The following is a 13382-nucleotide window of genomic DNA, read 5'->3' as shown; positions in this document are numbered from 1 at the left end:
CAGACTAGTAGTCAATATCAAAACTTGTTCTTATTCGTATAAGAGTTTAACCACGTGGTATGGTTAAAGATTCAGCAATGTTACTTAACCTTCGTTCTCCCCATGGAGAGAAAACATGGTCTAATGGTAATTTCTCAGAGTTGACTTTTATTCAGATAGCAGGAAGGGGCTGTCCTTGGATGTCTGACCCAACTGACTCAGGGGCGGGTCCTCGGGTTTAGTTCAAATCAAAAAGGGATTTGTATTTTTCTTAATTAAACAGTCCAAAATCATATTACACAATTATACAAACAGTATCATACTCACTCATTCATTTTATACAACAAACAGATGTAAACCTCATATCTGAGGTTATTATATAAACAGCGGTATGGTAATGTAGTCCCACAGTCTCTCATGAGTTTCCCACATGGTGACCAATGGGCATGTTAATAGCTGGACTCTCCACCGATCTTTTATACTTTTGCAGGAACATGAAATATGTTCGTACCTCAAGTTCTGTGAGGTGGGAGAAAATTCCTTTGTCCTGAAAGTTTACCCTCTCTCTTAATACCGTTTGGCCATGAGGAGATTCTCAGGAATTTACGACGTCTCTCTGTGATCACAGCATGGGTTGAAGGAGGAAAGGGAAAGGCAGGGAGAGGGGGATGGGGTTTGCAATACCCAAGCAGGCGACGTCATGACATTAGTAAATAAATAATTAAACCCAATTTTGTATTGCTGATTCAACTTGTTAGCCAGGATTCTTGCAGATAACCAAGTATTTACAACTTTCAGATGAGACTGAATAAGATGACGATTAATGTTGACTGCTATGGATGTAAAATATTACTAAATCTTTAAGAGTTTATTCGGAAGATAACAGCTCTATAAATATTCTTTCATGGTGTCCCTCTCTAGTTAATTACATTTACATGATTAGTTCAATCAGGTAATATTAATTACGGAGAAATTATTTTATAGAATAGTATGTCATAGCAATTAATCTGGCATAGCCAAAGACACGACACATGTAAGAGACGTAGACTCGGTCTTAACCTTTAAGTCTTTATTGAAGACTCATCTCTTCAGTAGGTCCTATGATTGAGTCTGGCCCAGGGGTGTGAAGGTGAATGGAAAGGCACTGGAGGGACGAACTGCCTGTGCTCTGCCTTGTCTCAGGGCAGTAAGTTGGTGGTTTGAAGATATCCCTTTAGTGGTGTGGGGGCTGTGCTTTGGCAAAGCGGGTGGGGTTATATCCTGCCTGGTTGACCCTGTCCGGGGGAATCGTCGGAAGGGGCCACAGTGTCTCATGACCCCTCCTGTCTCAGCCTCCAGTATTTATGCTGCAATAGTTTATGTGTCAGGGGGCTAGGATCAGTCTGTTAAAACTTCTTACGGCTGAAATCCTGCTAACAGGATCGATATGACAACAGCCAGTGAAAGTGCAGGGAGCAAAATTCAAACAACAGAAATCTCATAATTAAAATTCCTCAAACATACAAGTATTTTACACTATTTTAAAGATACACTTGTTGTTAACTGCTTCTATCAGTTCGTAGAGGTTGTGCTGGTCACACAGTGCCACAGTGGCCTAAGACATATGCCTCCTAATCCATGTATTGTGAGTTCAAGTATTTTTTTGGGGTGCCTGAAAGCGGAGTGATGAAGTGGAAGTATCCTGGGCAGTTAACCCAGTGATTTATGGATCGAAACCATCCTCTGGTGTCCAGTTTGTTTTCAGCAATGAAGTGCAAACACAAATATAAAAAGCATAATTTCATGGGCATGTCTCTGTGCCCTCTGTGATTCTTTTTTTGACTGCTTCTTTCAGTTTGTATAGGTCATACTGATTACAGAGGCGCAGCGGAAGCGTGATGGCCCCGTAACCCAGAGGTTGATAGATCGAAACCACTCTCTGCTATCTAGATAGTTTTTAGCAAGTGCCCCAGTGGCCTAATGGATAAGGCACTGGCCTCCTAAGCCAGGGATTGTGGGTTCGAGTCCCATCTGGGGTGGATGAAGGCAGTTTGGGATAGAATCGAAGCAGCTTGTATAGGTCACTATGATCACACAGTGCCACATCGAAGATATCAAAACTCTATTTTTAAAAATTAAGTGCAAACAGGGTAAAAAAAAGTATAATTTCATGTCTCTGTGCCCTCCGTGATTCTATTTTTTAACTGCTTCTATCAGTTCGTACAGGTCATGCTGATTACAGAGGCACTGGCCTCCTAATCCATGTATTGTGAGTTCAAGTATTATTTTGGGGTGCCTGAAAGCGGAGTGATGAAGTGGAAGTATCCTGGGCAGTTAACCCAGTGATTTATGGATCGAAACCATCCTCTGCTATCCAGTTTGTTTTCAGCAATGAAGTGCAAACACAAATATAAAAAGCATAATTTCATGGGCATGTCACAGTGCCCTCTGTGATTCTTTTTTTGACTGCTTCTTTCAGTTTGTATAGGTCATACTGATTACAGAGGCGCAGCGGAAGCGTGAAGGCCCCGTAACCCAGAGGTTGATAGATCGAAACCACTCTCTGCTATCTAGATAGTATTTAGCAAGTGCCCCAGTGGCATAATGGATAAGGCACTGGACTCCTAAGCAAGGGTTTGTGGGTTAAAGTCCCATCAGGGGTGGTTGAAGGCATTTTGGGATAGAAAAAGAGAGCTGAGCATGTAACACAGAGGTTGAAGCATCGAAGCTATCCAATTCTTTTTTTAGAAATGAAGTGCAAACAGGGTAAAAAAAAGTATAATTTCATGGGCATGTCTCTGTGCCCTCTGTGATTCTTTTTTTGACTGCTTCTTTCAGTTTGTATAGGTCATACTGATTACAGAGGCGCAGCGGAAGCGTGATGGCCCCGTAACCCAGAGGTTGATAGATCGAAACCACTCTCTGCTATCTAGATAATTTTTAGCAAGTACCCCAGTGGCCTAATGGATAAGGCACTGGCCTTCTAAGCCAGGGATTGTGGGTTCGAGTCCCATCTGGGGTGGATGAAGGCAGTTTGGGATAGAATCGAAGCAGCTTGTATAGGTCACGATGATCAAACAGTGCCACATCGAAGATATCCTACTCTATTTTTAAAAATGAAGTGCAAACAGGGTAAAAAAAAGTATAATTTCATGTCTCTGTGCCCTCCGTGATTCTATTTTTTAACTGCTTCTATCAGTTCGTACAGGTCATGCTGATTACAGAGGCACTGGCCTCCTAATCCATGTATTGTGAGTTCAAGTATTATTTTGGGGTGCCTGAAAGCGGAGTGATGAAGTGGAAGTATCCTGGGCAGTTAACCCAGTGATTTATGGATCGAAACCATCCTCTGCTATCCAGTTTGTTTTCAGCAATGAAGTGCAAACACAAATATAAAAAGCATAATTTCATGGGCATGTCACAGTGCCCTCTGTGATTATTTTTTTGACTGCTTCTTTCAGTTTGTATAGGTCATACTGATTACAGAGGCGCAGCGGAAGCGTGAAGGCCCCGTAACCCAGAGGTTGATAGATCGAAACCACTCTCTGCTATCTAGATAGTATTTAGCAAGTGCCCCAGTGCCCTAATGGATAAGGCACTGGGATCCTAAGCAAGGGTTTGTGGGTTCGAGTCCCATCTGGGGTGGATGAAGGCATTTTGGGATAGAAAAAGAGAGCTGAGCATGTAACACAGAGGTTGAAGCATCGAAGCTATCCAATTCTTTTTTTAGAAATGAAGTGCAAACAGGGTAAAAAAAAATATAATTTCATGGGCATGTCTCTGTGCCCTCTGTGATTCTTTTTTTGACTGCTTCTTTCAGTTTGTATAGGTCATACTGATTACAGAGGCGCAGCGGAAGCGTGATGGCCCCGTAACCCAGAGGTTGATAGATCGAAACCACTCTCTGCTATCTAGATAATTTTTAGCAAGTACCCCAGTGGCCTAATGGATAAGGCACTGGCCTTCTAAGCCAGGGATTGTGGGTTCGAGTCCCATCTGGGGTGGATGAAGGCAGTTTGGGATAGAATCGAAGCAGCTTGTATAGGTCACGATGATCAAACAGTGCCACATCGAAGATATCCTACTCTATTTTTAAAAATGAAGTGCAAACAGGGTAAAAAAAAGTATAATTTCATGTCTCTGTGCCCTCCGTGATTCTATTTTTTAACTGCTTCTATCAGTTCGTACAGGTCATGCTGATTACAGAGGCACTGGCCTCCTAATCCATGTATTGTGAGTTCAAGTATTTTTTTGGGGTGCCTGAAAGCGGAGTGATGAAGTGGATGTATCTTGGGCAGTTAACCCAGTGATTTATGGATCGAAACCATCCTCTGCTGTCCAGTTTGTTTCCAGCAATGAAGTGCAAACACAAATATAAAAAGCAAAATTTCATGGGCATGTCTCAGTGCCCTCCGTGATTCTTTGTTTGACTTCTTTTGTCAGTTTGTATAGGTCATACTGATTACAGAGGCGCAGCGGAAGCGTGAAGGCCCCGTAACCCAGAGGTTGATAGATCGAAACCACTCTCTGCTATCTAGATAGTTTTTAGCAAGTGCCGCAGTGGCCTAATGGATAAGGCACTGGCCTCCTCAGGCAGGGGTAGTGGGTTCGAGTCCCATCTGGGGTGGATGAAGGTATTTTGGGATAGAAAAAGAGAGCTGAGCATGTAACCTAGAGGTTGAAGCATCGAAGCTATCCAATTCTTTTTTTAGAAATGAAGTGCAAACAGGGTAAAAAAAAGTATAATTTCATGGGCATGTCACTGTGCCCTCTGTGATTCTTTTTTTGACTGCTTCTTTCAGTTTGTATAGGTCATACTGATTACAGAGGCGCAGCGGAAGCGTGATGGCCCCGTAACCCAGAGGTTGCTAGATCGAAACCACTCTCTGCTATCTAGATAGTTTTTAGCAAGTACCCCAGTGGTCTAATGGATAAGGCACTGGCCTTCTAAGGCAGGGATTGTGGGTTTGAGTCCCATCTGGGGTGGATGAAGGCAGTTTGGGATAGAATCGAAGCAGCTTGTATAGGTCACGATGATCACACAGTGCCACATCGAAGATATCCTACTCTATTTTTAAAAATGAAGTGCAAACAGGGTAAAAAAAAGTATAATTTCATGTCTCTGTGCCCTCCGTGATTCTATTTTTTAACTGCTTCTATCAGTTCGTACAGGTCATGCTGATTACAGAGGCACTGGCCTCCTAATCCATGTATTGTGAGTTCAAGTATTTTTTTGGGGTGCCTGAAAGCGGAGTGATGAAGTGGATGTATCTTGGGCAGTTAACCCAGTGATTTATGGATCGAAACCATCCTCTGCTGTCCAGTTTGTTTCCAGCAATGAAGTGCAAACACAAATATAAAAAGCAAAATTTCATGGGCATGTCTCAGTGCCCTCCGTGATTCTTTGTTTGACTTCTTTTGTCAGTTTTTATAGGTCATACTGATTACAGAGGCGCAGCGGAAGCGTGAAGGCCCCGTAACCCAGAGGTTGATAGATCGAAACCACTCTCTGCTATCTAGATAGTTTTTAGCAAGTGCCCCAGTGGCCTAATGGATAAGGCACTGGCCTCCTAAGGCAGGGGTAGTGGGTTCGAGTCCCATCTGGGGTGGATGAAGGCAATTTGGGATAGAAAAAGAGAGCTGAGCATGTAACACAGAGGTTGAAGCATCGAAGCTATCCACTTCTATTTTTAGAAATGAAGTGCAAACAGGGTAAAAAAAAGTATAATTTCATGGGCATGTCACTGTGCCCTCTGTGATTATTTTTTTGACTGCTTCTTTCAGTTTGTATAGGTCATACTGATTACAGAGGCGCAGCGGAAGCGTGATGGCCCCGTAACCCAGAGGTTGATAGATCGAAACCACTCTCTGCTATCTAGATAGTTTTTAGCAAGTGCCCCAGTGGCCTAATGGATAAGGCACTGGCCTCCTCAGGCAGGGGTAGTGGGTTCGAGTCCCATCTGGGGTGGATGAAGGCATTTTGGGATAGAAAAAGAGAGCTGAGCATGTAACCTAGAGGTTGAAGCATCGAAGCTATCCAATTCTTTTTTTAGAAATGAAGTGCAAACAGGGTAAAAAAAAGTATAATTTCATGGGCATGTCTCTGTGCCCTCTGTGATTCTTTTTTTGACTGCTTCTTTCAGTTTGTATAGGTCATACTGATTACAGAGGCGCAGCGGAAGCGTGATGGCCACGTAACCCAGAGGTTGATAGATCGAAACCACTCTCTGCTATCTAGATAGTTTTTAGCAAGTACCCCAGTGTCCTAATGGATATGGCACTGGCCTTCTAAGCCAGGGATTGTGGGTTCGAGTCCCATCTGGGGTGGATGAAGGCAGTTTGGGATAGAATCGAAGCAGCTTGTATAGGTCACGATGATCACACAGTGCCACATCGAAGATATCAAAACTCTATTTTTAAAAATGAAGTGCAAACAGGGTAAAAAAAAGTATAATTTCATGTCTCTGTGCCCTCCGTGATTCTATTTTTTAACTGCTTCTATCAGTTCGTACAGGTCATGCTGATTACAGAGGCACTGGCCTCCTAATCCATGTATTGTGAGTTCAAGTATTTTTTTGGGGTGCCTGAAAGCGGAGTGATGAAGTGGATGTATCTTGGGCAGTTAACCCAGTGATTTATGGATCGAAACCATCCTCTGCTGTCCAGTTTGTTTCCAGCAATGAAGTGCAAACACAAATATAAAAAGCAAAATTTCATGGGCATGTCTCAGTGCCCTCCGTGATTCTTTGTTTGACTTCTTTTGTCAGTTTTTATAGGTCATACTGATTACAGAGGCGCAGCGGAAGCGTGAAGGCCCCGTAACCCAGAGGTTGATAGATCGAAACCACTCTCTGCTATCTAGATAGTTTTTAGCAAGTGCCCCAGTGGCCTAATGGATAAGGCACTGGCCTCCTCAGGCAGGGGTAGTGGGTTCGAGTCCCATCTGGGGTGGATGAAGGTATTTTGGGATAGAAAAAGAGAGCTGAGCATGTAACCTAGAGGTTGAAGCATCGAAGCTATCCAATTCTTTTTTTAGAAATGAAGTGCAAACAGGGTAAAAAAAAGTATAATTTCATGGGCATGTCTCTGTGCCCTCTGTGATTCTTTTTTTGACTGCTTCTTTCAGTTTGTATAGGTCATACTGATTACAGAGGCGCAGCGGAAGCGTGATGGCCCCGTAACCCAGAGGTTGATAGATCGAAACCACTCTCTGCTATCTAGATAGTTTTTAGCAAGTACCCCAGTGGTCTAATGGATAAGGCACTGGCCTTCTAAGGCAGGGATTGTGGGTTTGAGTCCCATCTGGGGTGGATGAAGGCAGTTTGGGATAGAATCGAAGCAGCTTGTATAGGTCACGATGATCACACAGTGCCACATCGAAGATATCCTACTCTATTTTTAAAACTGAAGTGCAAACAGGGTAAAAAAAAGTATAATTTCATGTCTCTGTGCCCTCCGTGATTCTATTTTTTAACTGCTTCTATCAGTTCGTACAGGTCATGCTGAATACAGAGGCACTGGCCTCCTAATCCATGTATTGTGAGTTCAAGTATTTTTTTGGGGTGCCTGAAAGCGGAGTGATGAAGTGGATGTATCTTGGGCAGTTAACCCAGTGATTTATGGATCGAAACCATCCTCTGCTGTCCAGTTTGTTTCCAGCAATGAAGTGCAAACACAAATATAAAAAGCAAAATTTCATGGGCATGTCTCAGTGCCCTCCGTGATTCTTTGTTTGACTTCTTTTGTCAGTTTTTATAGGTCATACTGATTACAGAGGCGCAGCGGAAGCGTGAAGGCCCCGTAACCCAGAGGTTGATAGATCGAAACCACTCTCTGCTATCTAGATAGTTTTTAGCAAGTACCCCAGTGGCCTAATGGATAAGGCACTGGCCTCCTAAGGCAGGGGTAGTGGGTTCGAGTCCCATCTGGGGTGGATGAAGGCAATTTGGGATAGAAAAAGAGAGCTGAGCATGTAACACAGAGGTTGAAGCATCGAAGCTATCCACTTCTATTTTTAGAAATGAAGTGCAAACAGGGTAAAAAAAAGTATAATTTCATGGGCATGTCACTGTGCCCTCTGTGATTCTTTTTTTGACTGCTTCTTTCAGTTTGTATAGGTCATACTGATTACAGAGGCGCAGCGGAAGCGTGATGGCCCCGTAACCCAGAGGTTGATAGATCGAAACCACTCTCTGCTATCTAGATAGTTTTTAGCAAGTACCCCAGTGGTCTAATGGATAAGGCACTGGCCTTCTAAGGCAGGGATTGTGGGTTCGAGTCCCATCTGGGGTGGATGAAGGCAGTTTGGGATAGAATCGAAGCAGCTTGTATAGGTCACGATGATCACACAGTGCCACATCGAAGATATCCTACTCTATTTTTAAAAATGAAGTGCAAACAGGGTAAAAAAAAGTATAATTTCATGTCTCTGTGCCCTCCGTGATTCTATTTTTTAACTGCTTCTATCAGTTCGTACAGGTCATGCTGATTACAGAGGAACTGGCCTCCTAATCCATGTATTGTGAGTTCAAGTATTTTTTTGGGGTGCCTGAAAGCGGATTGATGAAGTGGAAGTATGCTGGGCAGTTAACCCAGTGATTTATGGATCGAAACCATCCTCTGCTGTCCAGTTTGTTTTCAGCAATGAAGTGCAAACACAAATATAAAAAGCAAAATTTCATGGGCATGTCTCAGTGCCCTCCGTGATTCTTTGTTTGACTTCTTTTGTCAGTTTTTATAGGTTATACTGATTGTAGAGGAACTGGCCTCCTAATCCATGTATTGTGAGTTCAAGTATTATTTTGGGGTGCCTGAAAGCGGAGTGATGAAGTGGAAGTATCCTGTGCAGTTAACCCAGTGATTTATGGATCGAAACCATCCTCTGCTATCCAGTTTGTTTTCAGCAATGAAGTGCAAACACAAATATAAAAAGCATAATTTCATGGGCATGTCTCTCTGCCCTCTGTGATTCTTTTTTTGACTGCTTCTTTCAGTTTGTATAGGTCATACTGATTACAGAGGCGCAGCGGAAGCGTGATGGCCCCGTAACCCAGAGGTTGATAGATCGAAACCACTCTCTGCTATCTAGATAGTTTTTAGCAAGTACCCCAGTGGTCTAATGGATAAGGCACTGGCCTTCTAAGGCAGGGATTGTGGGTTCGAGTCCCATCTGGGGTGGATGAAGGCAGTTTGGGATAGAATCGAAGCAGCTTGTATAGGTCACGATGATCACACAGTGCCACATCGAAGATATCCTACTCTATTTTTAAAAATGAAGTGCAAACAGGGTAAAAAAAAGTATAATTTCATGTCTCTGTGCCCTCCGTGATTCTATTTTTTAACTGCTTCTATCAGTTCGTACAGGTCATGCTGATTACAGAGGAACTGGCCTCCTAATCCATGTATTGTGAGTTCAAGTATTTTTTTGGGGTGCCTGAAAGCGGATTGATGAAGTGGAAGTATGCTGGGCAGTTAACCCAGTGATTTATGGATCGAAACCATCCTCTGCTGTCCAGTTTGTTTTCAGCAATGAAGTGCAAACACAAATATAAAAAGCAAAATTTCATGGGCATGTCTCAGTGCCCTCCGTGATTCTTTGTTTGACTTCTTTTGTCAGTTTTTATAGGTTATACTGATTGTAGAGGAACTGGCCTCCTAATCCATGTATTGTGAGTTCAAGTATTATTTTGGGGTGCCTGAAAGCGGAGTGATGAAGTGGAAGTATCCTGTGCAGTTAACCCAGTGATTTATGGATCGAAACCATCCTCTGCTATCCAGTTTGTTTTCAGCAATGAAGTGCAAACACAAATATAAAAAGCATAATTTCATGGGCATGTCTCTCTGCCCTCTGTGATTCTTTTTTTGACTGCTTCTTTCAGTTTGTATAGGTCATACTGATTACAGAGGCGCAGCGGAAGCGTGATGGCCCCGTAACCCAGAGGTTGATAGATCGAAACCACTCTCTGCTATCTAGATAGTTTTTAGCAAGTACCCCAGTGGCCTAATGGATAAGGCACTGGCCTTCTAAGCCAGGGATTGTGGGATCGAGTCCCATCTGGGGTGGATGAAGGCAGTTTGGGATAGAATCGAAGCAGCTTGTATAGGTCACGATGATCACACAGTGCCACATCGAAGATATCTTACTCTATTTTTAAAAATGAAGTGCAAACAGGGTAAAAAAAAGTATAATTTCATGTCTCTGTGCCCTCCGTGATTCTATTTTTTAACTGCTTCTATCAGTTCGTACAGGTAATGCTGATTACAGAGGCACTGGCCTCCTAATCCATGTATTGTGAGTTCAAGTATTATTTTGGGGTGCCTGAAAGCGGAGTGTTGAAGTGGAAGTATCCTGGGCAGTTAACCCAGTGATTTATGGATCGAAACCATCCTCTGCTATCCAGTTTGTTTTCAGCAATGAAGTGCAAACACAAATATAAAAAGTATAATTTCATGGGCATGTCTCTGTGCCCTCTGTGATTCTTTTTTTGACTGCTTCTTTCAGTTTGTATAGGTCATACTGATTACAGAGGCGCAGCGGAAGCGTGATGGCCCCGTAACCCAGAGGTTGATAGATCGAAACCACTCTCTGCTATCTAGATAGTTTTTAGCAAGTACCCCAGTGGCCTAATGGATAAGGCACTGGCCTTCTAAGCCAGGGATTGTGGGTTCGAGTCCCATCTGGGGTGGATGAAGGCAGTTTGGGATAGAATCGAAGCAGCTTGTATAGGTCACGATGATCACACAGTGCCACATCGAAGATATCCTACTCTATTTAAAAAAATGAAGTGCAAACAGGGTAAAAAAAAGTATAATTTCATGTCTCTTTGTCCTCCGTGATTCTATTTTTTAACTGCTTCTATCAGTTCGTACAGGTCATGCTGATTACAGAGGCACTGGCCTCATAATCCATGTGTTGTGAGTTCAAGTATTTTTTGGGGTGCCTGAAAGCGGAGTGATGAAGTGGATGTATCTTGGGCAGTTAACCCAGTGATTTATGGATCGAAACCATCCTCTGCTGTCCAGTTTGTTTTCAGCAATGAAGTGCAAACACAAATATAAAAAGCAAAATTTCATGGGCATGTCTCAGTGCCCTCCGTGATTCTTTGTTTGACTTCTTTTGTCAGTTTTTATAGGTTATACTGATTGTAGAGGAACTGGCCTCCTAATCCATGTATTGTGAGTTCAAGTATTATTTTGGGGTGCCTGAAAGCGGAGTGATGAAGTGGAAGTATCCTGGGCAGTTAACCCAGTGATTTATGGATCGAAACCATCCTCTGCTATCCAGTTTGTTTTCAGCAATGAAGTGCAAACACAAATATAAAAAGCATAATTTCATGGGCATGTCACTGTGCCCTCTGTGATTCTTTTTTTGACTGCTTCTTTCAGTTTGTATAGGTCATACTGATTACAGAGGCGCAGCGGAAGCGTGAAGGCCCCGTAACCCAGAGGTTGATAGATCGAAACCACTCTCTGCTATCTAGATAGTTTTTAGCAAGTGCCCCAGTGGCCTAATGGATAAGGCACTGTACTCCTAAGCCAGGGTTTGTGGGTTCAAGTCCCATCTGGGGTGGATGAAGGCAATTTGGGATAGAAAAAGAGAGCTGAGCATGTAACACATAGGTTGAAGTATCGAAGCTATCCAATTCTATTTTTAGAAATGAAGTGCAAACAGGGTAAAAAAAAAGCATAATTTCATGGGCATGTCTCTGTGCCCTCCGTGATTCTATTTTTTAACTGCTTCTATCAGTTCGTACAGGTCATGCTGATTACAGAGGCACTGGCCTCCTAATCCATGTATTGTGAGTTCAAGTATTATTTTGGGGTCCCTGAAAGCGGAGTGTTGAAGTGGAAGTATCCTGGGCAGTTAACCCAGTGATTTATGGATCGAAACCATCCTCTGCTATCCAGTTTGTTTTCAGCAATGAAGTGCAAACACAAATATAAAAAGTATAATTTCATGGGCATGTCTCTGTGCCCTCTGTGATTCTTTTTTTGACTGCTTCTTTCAGTTTGTATAGGTCATACTGATTACAGAGGCGCAGCGGAAGCGTGATGGCCCCGTAACCCAGAGGTTGATAGATCGAAACCACTCTCTGCTATCTAGATAGTATTTAGCAAGTAACCCAGTGGCCTAATGGATAAGGCACTGGCCTTCTAAGCCAGGGATTGTGGGTTCGAGTCCCATCTGGGGTGGATGAAGGCAGTTTGGGATAGAATCGAAGCAGCTTGTATAGGTCACGATGATCACACAGTGCCACATCGAAGATATCTTACTCTATTTTTAAAAATGAAGTGCAAACAGGGTAAAAAAAAGTATAATTTCATGTCTCTGTGCCCTCCGTGATTCTATTTTTTAACTGCTTCTATCAGTTCGTACAGGTCAAGCTGATTACAGAGGCACTGGCCTCCTAATCCATGTATTGTGAGTTCAAGTATTATTTTGGGGTGCCTGAAAGCGGAGTGATGAAGTGGAAGTATCCTGGGCAGTTAACCCAGTGATTTATGGATCGAAACCATCCTCTGCTATCCAGTTTGTTTTCAGCAATGAAGTGCAAACACAAATATAAAAAGTATAATTTCATGGGCATGTCTCTGTGCCCTCTGTGATTCTTTTTTTGACTGCTTCTTTCAGTTTGTATAGGTCATACTGATTACAGAGGCGCAGCGGAAGCGTGATGGCCCCGTAACCCAGAGGTTGATAGATCGAAAACCACTCTCTGCTATCTAGATAGTTTTTAGCAAGTACCCCAGTGGCCTAATGGATAAGGCACTGGCCTTCTAAGCCAGGGATTGTGGGTTCGAGTCGGTCTATAGTTACGAACATACATCAGATAAAAACATCACCCCCACAAAACAGACCAAAATCAGAAAGAAAAACAAAACAAGTAAAAATCAAATCAAAAACTAAAAAACAACACCCAGTCGATCAAAAAAAAATACAAAAAATCAAAAAAATCATCCAGAAAACCACAATCAAATCAAAAAAAAAATCACAAATCAACAACCAAAAAACTTCAAAAAACATCAAAACTACCAACAAAAAACAAACACAGCACAAAAATATATCCAAAAATAAAAAAAACAAGCAAAATAAAAAATCATCAACCCAAATCACCAAAAAGAAATCAAATCAAAAAAAAATCAAAAAGCAAAAAAAAACTCAAAAAACATCATCAACCAGAAGACCAAAACAACAAGAAGGAAAAAATCAAATCACACCAAACAATCAAAAAAAAAACCAGATAAGATCAAAATAAAGAATCCAAAACAAAAGAAAAAAAACATCGATCCAAAACAACAAAAAAACAAAGAACAATCAAAGAAACTCAAAACAAAAACAAACAAACAAATATATCAAAATAGCAATAATCAAAAAAACAAAAAAAACAAAAATCAAAAAGCAAAAAAATCAAATCAAAAAAAAA

At 42.1% G+C, this 13382-nt stretch overlaps 6 non-coding genes across 6 annotated transcripts; all 6 read left to right on the top strand.

Annotated features, from left to right (window-relative positions):
- The first annotated feature begins 1924 nt into the window (after window positions 1–1924).
- trnar-ccu lies at window positions 1925–1997 on the top strand. The gene has a single exon. It is a non-coding gene; the product is annotated as a tRNA-Arg (tRNA).
- A 910-nt stretch (window positions 1998–2907) lies between these two features.
- Window positions 2908–2980, top strand: trnar-ucu. Its single transcript has one exon. It is a non-coding gene; the product is annotated as a tRNA-Arg (tRNA).
- A 909-nt stretch (window positions 2981–3889) lies between these two features.
- On the top strand, window positions 3890–3962 carry trnar-ucu. Its single transcript has one exon. It is a non-coding gene; the product is annotated as a tRNA-Arg (tRNA).
- A 1532-nt stretch (window positions 3963–5494) lies between these two features.
- Window positions 5495–5567, top strand: trnar-ccu. The gene has a single exon. It is a non-coding gene; the product is annotated as a tRNA-Arg (tRNA).
- Window positions 5568–7818: 2251 nt separating this feature from the next.
- On the top strand, window positions 7819–7891 carry trnar-ccu. The gene has a single exon. It is a non-coding gene; the product is annotated as a tRNA-Arg (tRNA).
- A 2679-nt stretch (window positions 7892–10570) lies between these two features.
- trnar-ucu lies at window positions 10571–10643 on the top strand. Its single transcript has one exon. It is a non-coding gene; the product is annotated as a tRNA-Arg (tRNA).
- The last annotated feature ends 2739 nt before the right edge of the window (window positions 10644–13382 follow it).

Source organism: Salvelinus namaycush, chromosome 6 (assembly GCF_016432855.1).
Source record: "Salvelinus namaycush isolate Seneca chromosome 6, SaNama_1.0, whole genome shotgun sequence".
Taxonomy (NCBI): Eukaryota; Metazoa; Chordata; class Actinopteri; order Salmoniformes; family Salmonidae; genus Salvelinus; species Salvelinus namaycush.
Note: the sequence above shows the minus strand (reverse complement) of the source record. Positions and strands in the feature narration are given on the sequence as shown.